Raw genomic sequence first — 14,410 nt, 5'->3', positions numbered from 1 at the left:
TTGGCAATGCCGCTGAAGCCCACAGCCATGACCTGCTGTGAGTGGGCTAAGTCCTGGTGCACTGCTGCAATTTCAAGGTGGCTCTGGGACATGGCTGCCTGTGACAGGGCAGCCTTGTACTGTGCCTCATCCAGCGCCCGCACTGGGTGCCCCAGGCCTTGGACATCCTGACCCATGGCTGTTACATTCGCCCCCAAAGCCTTCACCAGGAACACCATTCATGTAGTGTTGCCCTGGATGGCATGCAGAGTCGGCGCCGCCTCCTGGCCCTGCAAACAATTCGACTCCTGCAGGTGCACCTACAGGTGCTGGGTGGTCACTGACAGCCCCTCATGGAGCCCCTGGCTCTTTGCCTGCATTTCCACAATCCATGGGTTCGCCCTTCCCAGAAGCCCAAAAACCCGACTGGACGGCAGCTAGTCCCTAGGGTCAGGCAGCCCTCTGACTGTCCGCCCCCTCGGGGTTACCTACTTCCACCTGATGTACACAGCACGTGTGAGGTGTGCACCAGATAATGCCCCAGGTGCCTCTTCAGCTGTGCTGGGAAGTCAGCGTCCTATCCGGACTGGTGCTCCGGGGTGTCTCAGGATGGGATTTGAGGTTTCCTTCATGAAAATGAAAAATGAAATGAAATGAAATGAAAATCGCTTATTGTCACGAGTAGGCTTCAATGAAGTTACTGTGAAAAGCCCTTAGTCACCACATTCCGGCGCCTGTCCGGGGAGGCTGGTACGAGGATCGAACCGTGCTGCTGGCCTGCTCGGTCTGCTTTAAAAACCAGCGATTTAGCCCAGTGAGCTAAACCAACTGTGTCCGTGTCTGCCTTGACGCTGGTATCTCCTTGGGGTTGGAGTTGGGGATGGTGGAGACAGAAAGGGAAAAATATTAGTCAGCACAGGGGATGGGCAGCTGGTGGCCTCCGTGGTGGTCATGGCAGCCGGTATGATTGCTGGCATGTGATGCAGGGTGGGGATCGTGCACACTGCCAGTGGGTGGATTCTGGGCGCCCTCCGGGTTTGGCGGGGGTGGGGGTGGTTACAGTGTGTGGGATGGGGTTAGTGCCAGGAGCACAGTGCTGCCTACTTACCCTGGCTGCCCTGAGCAGCTTTTTGTGGCACTGTTGTCCGGTCCTGGGGATGGGACGCAAGGTGTTCACTGGTCCAGATTCTCCGTTTGTTCACAGCAGCGGAATTCTCCGGACCCACTGCAGTGATTGGGAAAATTGGCTGTGCGCCAAATTCTCCGTCCTCGCTAGCAGCGGTAGCATGGCGGACTCGCAATGGAGAATGCTGGCCATGATCTACTTTCAATGAGATTTTAGTTTATCCATGCTGATGTTAACTAGCTGCCAGTGTACCGTGTGATGACGCCACTGGTCTCTAAGTACCTGCTCTGTTTAAAAGTTGCAACTCTAACTGGGGGACTCAGAGGGTTGGTTTTCTGGATCTGCGGTCCTGCTCTGGAGCCTTCATCCATGGAAATGAATGAATGGACTCCTCAGAGACCCCCCTCCCTCACATCGTTGCCCTCTTCCAGACCCTTCCCTCAAGCAGATGAGTCAGAAGTCTGAAGACCCGCATATCCAGACATAGGAACAGCTTCTTCCCCACAGCTACTCAATTCCTCAACGACTCCCCCTCAGACTGATCTGTTCCCTGTAAGAACACTATTCACGATGTCCTATGCTGCTCTTGCTCATGTATTTGCTTTGTTTGGCCCCTTCGTCCGCACTGTAACCAATCACTTTGATGTACCACCTGCCAATGTACTCTGTTGATTATTCTCTTGTCTACTGTGTACGTACTCTGTACGTTCTCTTGGCTGCAGAAAAATACTTTTCACTCTACTTCGGTATATGTGACAATAAATATCAATCAATCACAATTTTCCATTCACGATGAGCAATTTTCCAGCATGCCCTACTCAGGAACAAGAATCTGCGCCAGTACCGTAAGAAATGGTGGAAGGAAGTGTCTCTTTGACTTTTTAGCATTCCATGTTATTGTCCTCAGATTCGTGGGATAAGGGATGCAACTGTGTAGATTGCACTAAAATCAATGCCTGCATTTATCCCGGAACTTCACACTCCCAGTGATAATAATTGCTTGTCACAAGTATGCTTCAATGAAGTTACTGTGAACAGCCCCTAGTTGCCACATTCCGGCGCCTGTTCGGGGAGGCCAGTACGGGAATTGAACCTGTGTTGCTGGCATTTTTCTGCATTACAAGCCAGCTGTTTATCCCACTGTGCTAAACTAGCCCCTCTTAGCCCTCACCAATGTCCTCCATTTCTCTACAGCAGGCACTTTTATAACCATATTTAAAATAAACAATATCATATTTATAAATGGGGTTTGCTTAGATCAGGCCCTCTATGTATTGCCAATAAGTGGGAGGATATAATGGAATTCTGTGTGGTGTGGAATCGAGGGAGAATTTTACAAATTAATAGTGGAGACAGATATTTAGAGAGCCCCATCTTAAATGGCCGAGTAAAATGGTGGATTATCCCTTCTCATTCGTTTTTACTGTCTTGGCTCATGCTTTATGAATGGTAGCTTTGGCAAATGCATCATGGCCAAATCTGTGGTGTGAAGCAGATGGTAAGATAAATAAATTGATCTCATGTGACCTTGAAAAGGTCAGCGAAAGTGATGAGACCATGTGGGCCGGTTCTTTAATTTAAATTACCGTGAATAATGAACAGATCCCGAAGTGTTGACTGGAACAACTAAAGCAGCACAAATTTGTGCAAATAGTTCAGGCTCCATTCGGTCTAGTCCTTTTAAAGTTACCTTTAGACAGTCACTCAAACAACGTTGTGGTTTTATCTGCCTTAGCAGCCAGATTTGCCAACTGCTGGTGTGTGACATTTGTAAATGGTTACAGGCCATTAGGATGCAGCATGTGTCAACAATGCAAGGACATTTATATGCACTAGTATTTACACTTTTGATGGAAGGATTCAGACTGTAATGGTCAGTGGATTTTGAAACACGAAACGGCAGAGGTAATAAAAGCTATGATTAAGGAAGAGTTGACAGTGCAATAGGAGCTATCGATAGTTATTCAGGAGGATTATGGGCTTTCCTCCTCAAATCACGAAATGACTAAAAGACCCTGTGTGGATTGACAAAATGTAGAATTTTGCCCATGAATTGACGGCATGGTGAATGGTCAATAATACGAGTGCTGTGGGAGAGGCCTCTTGTCTCGACAAGATGGAGGATGGAGCCAACACAGGGGAAGAAAGGGAAGTCAAACTTGGAAAACCTGAGCTTGTCTTGTGCAAATCCAAACAGTTTGTAAGTGCGTGGTTATAGCGAAGGCCTGGTGGGAGGAGGTGACCGTGTGCTTTCTGCATTCGGGGACATCATGCGAGGTGTAATGGGGAGGAGGGATCAGAAAATAGAAACTGTAGAAATGGGAACAGATAAAACCTAAATCTGACAAAATTAACATCAAAAGAACAAATACTCCTTGCACCTAACCCTAATAACAGTTGCAAATTGTTTTAGGGATATCAGTGCTTTAGAAGCAGATAAGAGAAGGTCGACTCAACTGATACCTGGGATGTGGTGGGTGGGGTCGGTGGGCTACTTTATGAAGAGGCTGGACCTGTATCCAGTGGTGTTTAGAAAAAGGAGAGGTCGGATTCTCTGCATCTCCCGTACCCCCCCCCCCCCCCCCCCCCACTCCCCAGTGTGTGCTTCTTGGCAGTGGGAGGTGGCATGTCGTTCGCTGATGGTGGAATTCTCTATTCACACCAGTGCCAATGGTAATTACCACTGAATCCACCCCATGCCGCTCGGAAACCCGCAGGCATGGGCGTGGTTCCAGAAAATGGCCGGAGAATTCCAGCTCTGATCTTATTCAAACCTACAAGATCCTGACGGCACTTTCCCATGTGGGAGAGATTAAGTGATATGGGGCTGGATTCTCCAGCCGCCGACGCCGAAATCGTGTTCGGCGATCGGCCCGAGAATCAAAGTTCTCGGTCAAATTGGGGGCGGCGCCGCTTTGGTGATGCTCCACCCCCTCGAAAGCGGCATACTCACAGAGTATGCCACGCCACGTATTGACGACCTCAGGACATTGCCTGAGGCCCGCCCCCCCCGATGCTCCGCCCCCGACTGGCCGAGTTCCAGGCGGCATCCGCCGCGTGTGGTCTCATCTTACGGGAACTAGGTGTGGCGGCTGCGGACTCAGTCCAGCGGCGCCACAGTCGGGGGAGGGCCGATCCACGGGCAGAGGGGACTTCATCAGGCGCTGGGGGCGCTGCGGGGGGGAGGGGGGGCACTGTTCCCAATCCGGCGTGGGGGGACATAGCCCCAGAATCGGCCAATCCAGCCCAAGGTGTCTCCCATTTATGACGAAAATGAGAAGAAATGTTTTCTCTCAGAAAGTCATGCGTGTTTGGTACTCTGTTCCTCAGAGATGGGTGGGTGCGGAGTCATTGAATATTTTTAAGACTGATAGATTCCTGACTAATGAGGGAGTCAAAGGTTATTGGCAGTAAGCAAAATATGGAACTGAGGCCAAAATCAGAACAGCCATGGTCTTATTGGATGGTGGAGTAGGCTGGAGGGGCTGAATGGCCCACTCCTGCTCCTAATTCATATGTTTGCATTGTGGTAAACCACCGTTAGTGTATTATATGTAATGTGGTAAACTGTTACTGTACTACATGTACTGTGGTAAACCACTGCCTGGTGGCTCTGCCTGTGGCTCCTCCCCTCGGGCTCGGTATAAAGGTGGCTGACCTCCGCCCCCTGCCCCAGTTCGGAATCAGTGGCCAGGAGGCTTCCTGTTTAGCTTATTAAAGCCACAGTTTTGTTCACTACTCGTCTTGTGTTAATTAATGGAACATCATGTGTGATGTGACCATCAATTCACAAGACACGTGATTGGAAGTGAACAGTGGTTTTAATAATCTTACAACAGAGCCTGCCTGTGACGAGATGAACTGGCAGCAGGCTCACGACTGCAGAGCTTTATACTTCCGGTTAGTGGGAGGAGCCATGGGCGGAACTATGGGCAGAGCCAAGGTTGGAGCCCAGTACAAACTCCTCATCTCCCCCTACGGGCAGAGCCGCGCAACGGCTCATATACAGAGCCCACAAGGACACAATACATATAATAGAACACAGTGTGAATTACTAGGTTTATAATTCACCACATTCACCCCCTGTAAAAAATTCAAGCCGGCGGGGGTGATGGGTCTACAAATTGAGCCGGTCCAGCGGCCGAGTCGTCCTTTGGGTTCGGTGTAAAAACTTGCCTCACACATCTGTTCTGAACTTTTCCCCACGCACTTTAAACCCATGTCCCCTAGTACTTAACTCTCCTACCCTAGGAAAGGGCATTTGACTATCCACTCTGTCCATTCTACTCATAATCTTTCTTGTAGACCTCCATCAGGTTGCCCTCAACCTCCGTCGGTCCAGTGAGAACAGACCAAATTCATCTAACCTCCCTTCATAGCTAATGTCTTTCATACCAGGCAACATCCTAGTAAACGACTTCTGTACCGTCTTCAAAGCATCCACATCCTTCTGGTAGTGTGGCGACCAGAATTGTACACATTATTCCAAATGAGGCCTAACTAAGGTCCTGTACAGCTGCAACATGACTTGCTAATTTTTATACTCAATACACCGACCGATGAAGGCCAACATGCCGGATGTCTTCTTGCTACTTTCTTTGATCGGTGGATATGCACGCCCAGATCTCTCTGCCTGTCAGTAGTCGCAAGCGTTCTACCATTTATTGTGTAATTCCTACAAGCATTGGACCTTTCAAAGTGGATTATCTCATACTTGTCTGGATTAAACTTCATCTGCCATTTCTCCGCCCAAGACTCCAATCAGTTTATATCCTGCTGTATCCTCTGACAATCCTCTTCACTATCTGCAACTCCACCAATTTTTGTGTCATCTGCAAACTTATTAATCAGACCAGCTACATTTTCCTCCAAATCATTTATCTACACTACGAACAACAAAGGCCCCAGAACTGATCCCTGTGGAATGCCTCTCGTCACAGTCTTCCATTCAGAAAAGCACTCTTCAACTGCTCCCCTCTCCTCTGCCTTCTATGCACAAGCCAGTTCTGTATCCAACTGGCCAGCTCTCCTCTGATCCCATGTGACTTCACCTTTTGTACCAGTCTACCATAAGGTACCATGAAGTCCATGTATACAACATCTACTGCCTTTCCCTCATCTATCATCTTTGTCACTTCCTCGAAAAACTCGATCAAATTAGTGAGGCACGACCTCCCCTATACAAAACCACGCTGTCCATCACTAATAATTCCATTTGTTTCCAATGTACAGCACAATTGCGAGTTTAAACTATCTTGCAACCCTGTCCGTAATCCTCCAATGTTACCTATTTAACTCGGTTAGGAGGACCCCTGGGGAACCCATAACAGAATTCATGGCTAGATTAAGGAAGCTGGCCGAATATTGCAAGTTTGGCCCTTCCTTGACCGAGATGCTAAGTGACCGGTACTGGGTTGGATCAATAATATGGTGACACAAAAAAGAATTGTTGGCAGAACTAACCCTAGACTTCAAAGGGGCTATTAAATTAGCATTATCCTTGGAGAATGCCAGGAAAGAGGCCCAAGAACTGCAAGGGATGATGGACAATAGCGTTCTGAGGCAGAAGAGGGGCACGGATAACCCTCATACAGAAAAGCCAGCATTCCCAGAGAATGCTCCTACGTGCCTCACCCACCACCACATTTAGCCAGGACATTCTGGCATCTGAACAGACAGCCAGGTAACCCTAGGCCTGCTAGAGAAGGCTCCGCGGAGGACCACAAGTGTTAGAGGCAAGGCGGTTTTAAGTGTGGCCAAAGGACATGACTGAGGCAAGGCTGCCAAGATCAGCAGTACGCAGGCTGCCCAGGCCAGAAGCCAAAGCCACCTCAGGCCCAGGTTTTTCAAGTCTTTCAGCCTGTAGAGGACAAAACAATGCAGCTAAACTGCACCATCACCCCTAAGGTAGCCCCAATAACGATAACACTTAGTTAACGGCTATTCCTTAGAAATGGGAGTGGATATTGGAGCTGCTGTCTCCTTCATCAGGAAACAGACTTTCCGGCATCTCAGATAGGCATCTTTCAGCAGGCCTGCGAGACACCAAGGTCATGTTGGTCACATATACAGGGGGACCTATAAAGATTATGGGGACCACTATAATCCAGGTTACCTCGGGACAGCAGATGGCCTGACTCCCGCTCATAGTGTATCAGGACCCGGACCCAATCTCTTGGGTCGAGACTGACATCAGAGAATCTTTCTGGACAGGCGACAAATTTGTAAAATAGGAACTGATGGACAGTACAAGGTAATTGGCAAATGCCTCCATGTATTACAGGAAAGTTTTGGTAGAACAAAGGGAGCAAGGGCTTTATGTGGACCCCGATGCCCTACCCCATTGTTTCTGGACATGCCAGTGCCATACACTTTGCTTATCAAAGGGTAGACCATACTGGAGTGGTTAGAGAGCCTCGGGATAATACAACCAGTGCATTTCGCAGAGTGGGTTGCGCCATGGGTTTGGGTGCACGTGGACTTTGCTGGCCCATTCTTGGAATCGATGTTCCTTATTATGGTTGATGCCCACTCGAAATAGAGACTGAGAAGATCAATCCTCCGCCAGAGGTCAGCACCGAAGATGAGCCTCTGTCGGTGGCCCTTCGGTGCTCAACAGGGAAGTGACGATCCCCAGATTGCTTCACACCCCATTATCCAGCTCCACCTGCTGCCGACTCAAGTCCTTGGGCCAAGCGACAAAACAGGCCTCATCCATTCGGACTTGAGGTGGGAGGGATGTGGTAACCCTCACGTGGACCATGGGGGATTGCTGATTGGTCTCCCTGTGGGCTTTGTAGAATACACGTTCCATGGTGAGCAGGGGGAGGTCGGCCCAGCTGGGGCTCATTAGCGGACCCTTAAAATGCAGCTCCCGGACTGGCAGTTCCCACTAGTCCTGGGCTGGGGCCTTTGTTTTGTGTGCCATGGTAGTGGCTTCATTTTCAATTCGAGATAAACCAGTTTGGCCTTTCACTACGCACCCGCGTGGAATTATTGCAGAGGTTGGATTGGCAAAGCCGGGAATTCGTCCATCTCTGCATATCTGGCCTGGGGGCAAACATCTGGGCCAGAGTGTGTAATAGTGTTCGCCAAAATCCAGAACACCAACGAGACCAAGCTGACACGACATTTCTGCCATGGTAAAAACTAGAAAACAACATCTAAAAATTGTTCACATTGAAGATATTAAGTAATTATGAAAGGAAGCCAAACTATTTGGGAATACCAGTGGCTGATGATATGACAACAACCAAATGCTCTGAAGTCTGGTTAAAATTCAGGTTGTTCGCTCATTTCTACATAAATTTGTATGTCGCTTTATCATGTTAAAACATCTGAAAGCATTCCAGTGAATCACTTTAGTAATGCAGCTACTGCCATTATGTAGGATAACTTGGCAGCTAACAAACAGCCACAAGATGAATGATCAATTAACCTGTGTTTTTAGTTGCATTGGTTGAGGGAGAAATATTGGCCATTAAAACATACTTATCCGCTTATACTTAATTTGATGATAATCAAAGAAAAATCAATTTTCCGAAGGTTTGAAAGTTTTTCATTGCAACAAGGTACTTGTCTGACATTGTACCCCACCTCAGTTCATTGTGAGTCTAAAAGATTAAGTGTAGTCCTTGGAAAGAAGCTTTGAGATCTTAACTCGGGCAGTGAATGATTGATTGTTGAACTCCTGTGCGAAGCAAGCAATGCAATTAAAATAGTTGTCAAGCCTCGCACTATAATGAAATAGTCTGTCTCGTACTGAGATCACTGAATGATTCAGTCTAACTATTAAGCAGTATTGATCAATGTAGTCTGTATAATACCCAAGTGAGAGCTTTCGGTGTGAAGAATCACAAGTCACTACTTGGACTATCTGGTGATATGATGAGATGGCAGAGAGCTTCAAGAAAACAGCAAAGCACACAGAGAGACCATTCAGTCCATTGCATCCATGCCAGCTCTCTGAAAGTGCTTCTCATTTAATTAAATTCTGCTGCCTTCTCTTCATATTCTTTCAAAATTCTCTTTCAAAACAATGGGCTGAATAATACGGGGCTTGACGGTTGTGCGTGGACGGCCTTCTCCCACACCCGGAAACCATGTCAGTGTAAAGCTGACATGCTCCGCACCAATGCACCTGCAGCCATACAGCACTAGGGGGCAGATGAATGAGGGTTGAGTCGGTCTTCCACCCCTCATTGTGGGGAGGGGTGGGGTTGGGGAGTCCTGGCCTGTGGTCCTGTCGGCCAATACAATTGGCTGGAAGAGTCTTCAGTCCCAGCAGCCCCTGGAAGTCTTCAGCGGTAGCTGCCAGGGCTACAGGAGAAGAAGTGGATCAATGTGCCGCAGAATCCATATACTTGTCAAAGGACAAGTGGATACATAGGGCTGAATTCTACCTGCCTCTGGTAGGCATGTTTCCTGTGAAGTGTGAGGGGAGGGGTTGGGGGGGGGGGGGGTGTTGGGAGGGACTCCCACAATCTTCTCACCCATCCCTAAGGTCGCTACCATATTGGTGGGGATGACCACCATATTCCCGTACCAGCTTACCCAAACAGGCGACGGAATGTGGAAAATCGGGGCTATTCAGAGTAACTTGTGACAATAAAAGATTATTATTAAATCAGCAGCCCACCTGCCATTGTGACACTAATAATCAGGGGTCAACTAGGTTTGATTTCAAGCCAATTGATCCTGATAATATGTTTCCCGTGCCATAAGACGTTGAAATCCAATGATTCAAGGGTGGGAAAGGGGGGAGAGTTGCTTTTCAGGGGCTACCCTTTGCCCTTTGTCAATCCCCCATTTTCTTCTACTCTTAAGCCACCTCCTCCTCCCACCACTCCTCTCCCTTACCTATCCAAATGCTCCTGGCACACGACCCCAGATTTAGCTGTGCCAGGGATCCATGGACCTTCATAGAACCATAGAACCCCTACAGTGCAGAAGGAGGCCATTGGCCCCATCAGGTCTGCACCGACCGTTCGAAAGACCACCCCACCTCGGCCCAATCCTCCACCCTACCCCCGTAGCCCCACCTAACCTTTGGACACTAAGGGGTAATTTAGCATGGCCAATCTGCCTAGCATTCACATCTTTGGACTGTGGGAGGAAACCAGACCAACCGTAACCTGGGCTGACCTACATGTGACTTGGTTGACTGCTGGAGAGTGGAGCTGGGAGGATAAAAGCGTGGGAGAACGAGCGAAACTGAGAGTGGATCTAAGAGGAGAAAGGAGAGCGAGAAGAATCGAGACTGGGAACGGAGTCTGGAGGATAAAGAGTGCAAGAAGAAGAGTGTGGGAGCGGAGCTGGGCACATAGAAGAGTGTGAGAAAGAGCGAGACTGGGAGCAGAGCCGGAAGGATAGAAGAGTGCGAGAAAGAGTGAGATGTAGAGTGGAGTGCTAGCTTGGAGTTTGGAGCTCCTGAGGTGATATCAGGATGCAAAAGTGTGGCAGAGCAAGTGGAAGCAGGTCATTGGGCATATATGGTTGGGTAAGTATTTACTACTTTTATTGCTTATAGTTTTTAAGACCTATATTCTGTAGTAACAAGGACAAGGGAAGACGGGCCCTAGAGCACTTGATATTATTTGATTTTGAGAATCTTCCAAACAGTTTAATTTGAAGGGGTATGTCATTACAGGAGAGCTCAAAGCTAAAGTGTGCTCCTCCTGCACCATGTGGGAAGCCAGGAACAGTTCCCATGTGTGGGACCAACATGTGTGCAGGAGGTATCTCCAGCTGCAGCTCCTGGAAGCCTGGGTTCCTGAGCTGGAGCGGCAGCTTGGGACACTGTGGATCATCCCCCACTCCCCCCTCAGTCTCCCCACTCCCCCCTCAGTCTCCCCCACTCCCCCCTCAGTCTCCCCCCTCCGTCTCCCACACTCCCTTCTCCGTCTCCCCCACTCCCCCCTCAATCTGCCCCACTCCCCCCTCCGTCTCCCACACTCCCCCTCAGTCTCCCCCACTCCCCCCTCCATCTCCCCCACTCCCCCCTCAGTCTCCCCCACTCCTCCCTCCATCTCCCCCACTCCCCCCCTCAGTCTCCCCCACACCCCCCTCAGTCTCCCCCACTCCCCCCTCAGTCTCCCCCACTCCCCCCTCCATCTCCCCCACTCCCCCCTCAGTCTCCTCTACTCCCCCCCTCAGTTTCCCCCACTCCCCCCTCAGTCTCCCCCCTCCGTCTCCCACACTCTCCCCTCCGTCTCCCACACTCACCCCTCAGTCTCCCCCACTCCCCCCTCCATCTCCCCCACTCCCCCCCGCTCTGGACCCCCCCCTCCCGTTCTCGGGGATGCCTTCCCCGTTGTGGCCAGACTCCAGCAGTGCGCTGAGCGGTGTGCTGAGCGCTGCACTGAGCGGTGCGCTCACCTCCTCGAAGCTCTCGTCAGCCAGCACGACTGGTTGACGAACTTGAAAAGCAGGTGTGTTGGCCGGCGTGAAAACAGTGCGTGATGACTTCGGGACTTCGGCCCATCCGGGCTGGAGAATAGTGGGGGGCCAATAAGTAGCGATTCTGGTCGTGTCGGGGGTGCATTCGAGGCCTTTGCCGGGAATCCCGACGTGTAGTTTGTGCGGGGTTCGGAGAATAGCGGGAGGGCGTCGGACCTGCGTCGCTGTGAAAATTTGCGCGGCCCGCTATTCTCCGAACCGGCGTGAGTGCGGAGAATCGCGCCCTAGGTGTCAATTTGGTAAAGCTACAATATGTCAAACAGCATAAGCAGAAAGTCATTGACTGAGCTACGAAATCTCACAACCAACAGATCAAATCTAAGCGATGCAGTCCTAACACATCCAGCCATGAATGGTGGTGGACAATTAAACTACTCACTGGAGGAGGAGGCTCCACAAATTTCCCCATCCTCAATGATGGAGAAGCCCAGCACATCAGTGCAAAAGCCAAGATTGAAGCATTCGCAATAATCTTCAGCCAGAAGAGACCAGTCGATGATCCATCTTGGCCTCCTCAGGAGGTCCCCAGCATCAGTCTTTAGTGAATTCGAGTCACTCCACATGGTATCAAGAGAAGGCTGAAGGCACTGGATACTGCAAAGGCTATGGGCCCTGACAATATTCTAGCAATAGTATTGAAGGCTTGTGCTCCATAACGTGCCATGCCCCCAGCCCAGCTGTTCTCGTACATCTACAACACTGGTATCTACCCGACAATGTGGAAAATTGCACAGGTATGTCCTGTACACGAGAAACAGGACAGATCCAACCAGACCAATTACCACCCCATCAATCTACTCTCGATCATCAGCAAAGTGACGTAAGGGATCATCAACAGTGCCATCAAGCGACACTTACTCAGCAGAAATCTCCTCACGGATGTTCAGTTTGGGTTCTGCCAGCGTCACGCAGCTCCTGATCTCATTACAGCCTTGGTTCAAACATTGTCAAGAGAGCTGAACACCAGAGATGAGGTGAGAGTGACTGCCCTCGACATCAAGGCAGCATTTGACTGAGTGTGGCCTCAATGCGCCCTAGCAAAGCAATGGTCAATGGGATTCATGGGGAAAACTCTCCTTTCATTGGACTCATACCTGGCACAAAACAAGATGGTTGTGATGGTTGGAGGTCAATCATCACAGCTCGAGGACATCACTGTAGGAGTTCTTCAGGGTTGTGTCCTAGGCCGAACCATCTTCAGCTGCTTCATTCATGACTTTGCTTCCATCATAAGGTCAGATGTGGAGTTGTTCGCTGATGATTGCACAATGTTCAGTATTATTCACGACTCCTCAGATACAGAAGCAGCCCTAGTCCAAATGCAACAAGACCTGGACAATATCCAGGCTTGGACTGACAAGTGGCAAGTTACATTTGCGACACACAAGTGCCAAGCAATGACCATCTCCAACAAGAAAGGATCTAATCATCACCCTTTGACATTCAATGGTGTTTCCATCGCCTAATGCCTCACTATCAACATCCTGGGGTTTACCATTGACCAGAAACTGAACTGGACTAGCCACATAAATGGTGTGGCTACTAGAGTATGTCAAAGGCTTGAAATCCTGCAGCGAGTAACTCACCTCACCAAAGCCGCTCCATCATCTACCAGGCACAGTCAGGAGTGGATTGGAATGCTCTCCACTTGCCTGGATGAACGCAACACTCCAGCAACACAAAAGAAGCTTGACACCACCCAGGATAAAGCAGTCATTTGATTGGCACCCCATCCACAAACATTCACTCCCTCCACAGTCGCAGACATGTGTACCATCTACAAGATAAACTGCAGGAACTCAACAAGGTTCCTTAGACAGCATCTTCCAAACCCATGACCACTACCATCTAGAAGGACGGGTGCAGCAGATACCTGAGTGTGGCATCAAGGTGCCCTAGCAAAGCAATGGTCAATGGGAATCATGGGGAAAACTCTCCTTTCATTGGACTCATACCTGACACAAAGCAAGATGGTTGTGACGGTTGGAAGTCAATCATCACAGCTCGAGGACATCACTGTAGGAGTTCTTCAGGGTTGTGTCCTAGGCCGAACCATCTTCTCGTCCAAGTCACTCACCATCCTGACTTGGAAATATATCACTGTTCCTTCGCTGTCACTGGGTCAATATCTTGGAATTCTCTCTCTAACAGCACAGTGGGTGCACTTACATGCCAGGGACTGTAGCGGTACACAAAGGAGCTCCCCATCCTGTTCTCAAGGGTAACTAGGGAGGGGGAATAAATGCTGGCCTAGGCAGCGACCCCACATCCCATAAATAAATAAATAAATAATCCTTATGTTGAACCGATAGGATGGCAGAGGATGCATAATACAGGAACACAGGTCAATTTCACATGCTCAATTACTTGAAGTTGCAAGTTTAAAACTTCCATTCTTTGACCTCTCATTCCACCCTATGGGCAGACATTATCCAGGCTGCACTAATAATGAGAATGCCACCTTACCTCAGTGATCGTATCAACTACTTATCCCACCTTCAGCTTCCCGAGCACTCATTAACACTATTAACAGCAACTGTTCCTCCAGCCAAGACTTTGGAAATCTGGAAAGGTACTTCTGACTGAAGGAGACTATGAGTAGTTTTATTTGTTTATAGTTTTGCATTGCCACTCCAGAGGTTCCAGTGAGAATCAGTCCATCAGTTAGGAGTCAATGCAATGCTAAGGCATTAACCCTCACTGTGTAACTAAAGTGAGGGCTCCTGCTAGGTACAGAACTGTAAAGTAGTCTTAAACTACTTAACTCCAGCTACTTCACGCAGTCTTTAGGGTCACTAACACATCAGAAGCTGAAAGACGCGGATTACTCTTCTATAATTGCATGAT

The sequence above is a fragment of the Scyliorhinus canicula genome, chromosome 19 (genome assembly GCF_902713615.1).
Source record: "Scyliorhinus canicula chromosome 19, sScyCan1.1, whole genome shotgun sequence".
Classification (NCBI taxonomy): Eukaryota; Metazoa; Chordata; class Chondrichthyes; order Carcharhiniformes; family Scyliorhinidae; genus Scyliorhinus; species Scyliorhinus canicula.
The sequence above is the reverse complement of the archived record's forward strand: the minus strand, read 5'-3'. Positions refer to the sequence as shown.